At 38.1% G+C, this 2,601-nt stretch overlaps 1 long non-coding RNA gene across 1 annotated transcript; it reads left to right on the top strand.

Moving 5' to 3' along the window:
* Positions 1-258: 258 nt before the first annotated feature.
* Positions 259-1,407, top strand: LOC136674388 (uncharacterized). Its single transcript, XR_010796050.1, has 3 exons — positions 259-305; positions 573-802; positions 1,228-1,407. It is a non-coding gene; the product is annotated as an uncharacterized lncRNA (long non-coding RNA).
* Positions 1,408-2,601: the final 1,194 nt, after the last annotated feature.

The following is a 2,601-nucleotide window of genomic DNA, read 5'->3' as shown; positions in this document are numbered from 1 at the left end:
TAATTTTTCATTATGTTTCATGAAATTACAACTAAAGGGTTACATTATAAATAATATTTAAGTATTACCCAGTTTCAAAGTTGAAGTGGAAGTATAAGAACCTTAAGTATTAAGTAATTAAGTAATTCCCATTGTAAAAAATGCATTTCTTTTGGGTGTCTTTAATAATTTTCCTTTTGTGTATGCGTGTGTGTGTGTGTGTGTGTGATAGTAATAGTAGTAGTATGATGGCATCTGTGATATCTGGTCCTCAGGACTCCAGCAGAGAACAGCTTCAAAGCAAGGGACAGCATCTGCCCTATCAGGTCTCTTGTCTTTATCCTAAGGCCCTGTATGTGTCCAAACTTCAGTTTTTTAAGAACTGCACAGCATAGTGTATTCATGGTACTTATTAAAATAATGTTTTGAGATATTCTGTTTATCTCAAATAAATGAATGGATAAGAAGCTTACAGTTCTTGGGATTAAGTAAATGAACACTTCTCCCAAAATGAACAAAAACATATTTTTGGCATTATGTATCTATATAAATCAAAATCAAATAGGCAATATATAGTGACCCTTGTTTCTCAGATCTTTCCAGATGCAGAGGAGGACACTGAGGTGCTGCAGAGTCCAACTGGTCCAAGGGGTCGTCTGCCCTCCATAGTAGTAGACCCCACACAGGTGAGTGAGGGAGAGAGCGGTGGGTTGCTGTGGCCACTGCAGAGACATGCCTCCATAGAAGAGAACGACTCATTCCAGGACCAGGAACAGTCCAACCAGACTGAGCAAGACAATGCAGAGGGCAACCTAGAGGAGCGGTCAGTGCAATATTTTGTTTTCTTTCATTTTTATTGCATTTTGGATTACATTTTCCCCCTAAATATTTGGTATCGAGAAATATAGTGAAATATCGTTTCTTGTGATTTCATTAACCATTAACCTTCAGTGAAGGAGCTTTCACCTGCATTAAATTCTTCAGACATCTGGTTCTTATATATATATATATATATTTTTTTTTTTTCTTGATAATTTTATTAGAATGATGCATTTCACACTAAAACATTGAGATTGTGATTGATATTCTGAATCATTGGAATTCCCATGTAACCCTCAATCCTTTATAGTCACCATTCCAGAATGAGTTAGTCAATGTAGATCACGACTGTATTAAAAGTGTTACAGCTATACCTTTCTAAAAGCACTAGGACACTGCACTCACTGAGATTCTCCCACTGTGTTTCAGAGAGGCCCATATCAAATACTCATCAGCCACAGTGCAACCTGGACCGGTGGACCACTCTCGCCTCACTCCCCCACAGTCCCCAACAGCTCCGGAGACAGCGCCACCCTGTTTTAGAGGCTGAAAGACCAACAGCATGATAAACACTAAGACATGCTGCCTTAGGAGCTTTACACGGCAGTTCACTTCTGTAGGCCTGTTTCACTTTAAATGAAGAGATGCCATATTTGTATTTTATCATATTTCTCTTCATTGAGGAAATTTAATGCTTCAAAACTTTGTCTGAGTATTAGGTAGAGATCCCTGTATATTGCAATTAGGGAGCTTAACTTGGCATGTAGTCAGTTGGTTAAGGCCAACGATTATATTATCACCTAGCTGATCCACCTGCTCTTTAATCCACATCTATTTCTTTATTAATGTCTTTTGCATTATAAGCACAAATTAAATTTTTTTATCAAACTGTATGTATCCCTGTCTAAATCATTTCACACTGATGTTAAATGGAGAAATATTTCAAAAATAACTGCCCTTTGTTACCTGTTAACTGGCTTTCTGCCATAGAGAAGACATCACAGTGTAGCATTTTCATTCACAGATCTGGCCACATGGGGGCGCAAGAACATCAACATGAGAGCTCTCTCTCTCTCTCTCACTCACACACACACACACACACACACAGTAGACCTGTCTCGATTGTCCAGTCTCAAGGTCTATAGTAAGAGAAAAGTAAGAACATTGTTGAATATTTGGTCAATTAGGATCATATATTTGAAACAGAAATTCATTCATTCATTCATTATCTGTAACTGCTTATTCAGTTCGGGGTAATTCAAATCATTTTGTAATTCATTGTTTGATAGGCAGCAAAGTAAGGCAACAAGTAGTGTCACTGCCACACAGCTCCAGGGTCCTGGGGTTGTAGTTTCAATTCCCCTCCCTTAGGTCACTGTGTGGTGTGTTTTCCCCATGTTTGTATTTCTTCCAAGTGATCTGGCTTCCTCCCATGACCCAAATAATAATAATATAGTAGGTTTGGCTCTGTAAAATTGACTTTGTAAAAAGGTGTGAGTGTGTGTGGTGCCCTCCAGGGCATATTCTTGCCTTATGCCCAGGAATTCAGAATGGACTCTGGACCCACTATGGCCCTAAAAAGGAGGTTATAGAAATTAATTAATGAATTTTTGCATGATGTAACAAAGGGCAATATATATATTGACCTATTGACCCTACAGCACTTAGGGTCAATAGGGTAAAAGAGTTTCAAGGTCTGAACTACCTTTATCATGAGGCTCAGTCACGTTACATCTAACAGTCTTAAAGAATAATAAAAAAGGGGGTTTGGAAAATGGTTGTGCAAAAAAGAATTTAAACCAT

The sequence above is a fragment of the Hoplias malabaricus genome, chromosome 18 (genome assembly GCF_029633855.1).
Source record: "Hoplias malabaricus isolate fHopMal1 chromosome 18, fHopMal1.hap1, whole genome shotgun sequence".
Taxonomy (NCBI): domain Eukaryota; kingdom Metazoa; phylum Chordata; class Actinopteri; order Characiformes; family Erythrinidae; genus Hoplias; species Hoplias malabaricus.
Note: the sequence above shows the minus strand (reverse complement) of the source record. Positions and strands in the feature narration are given on the sequence as shown.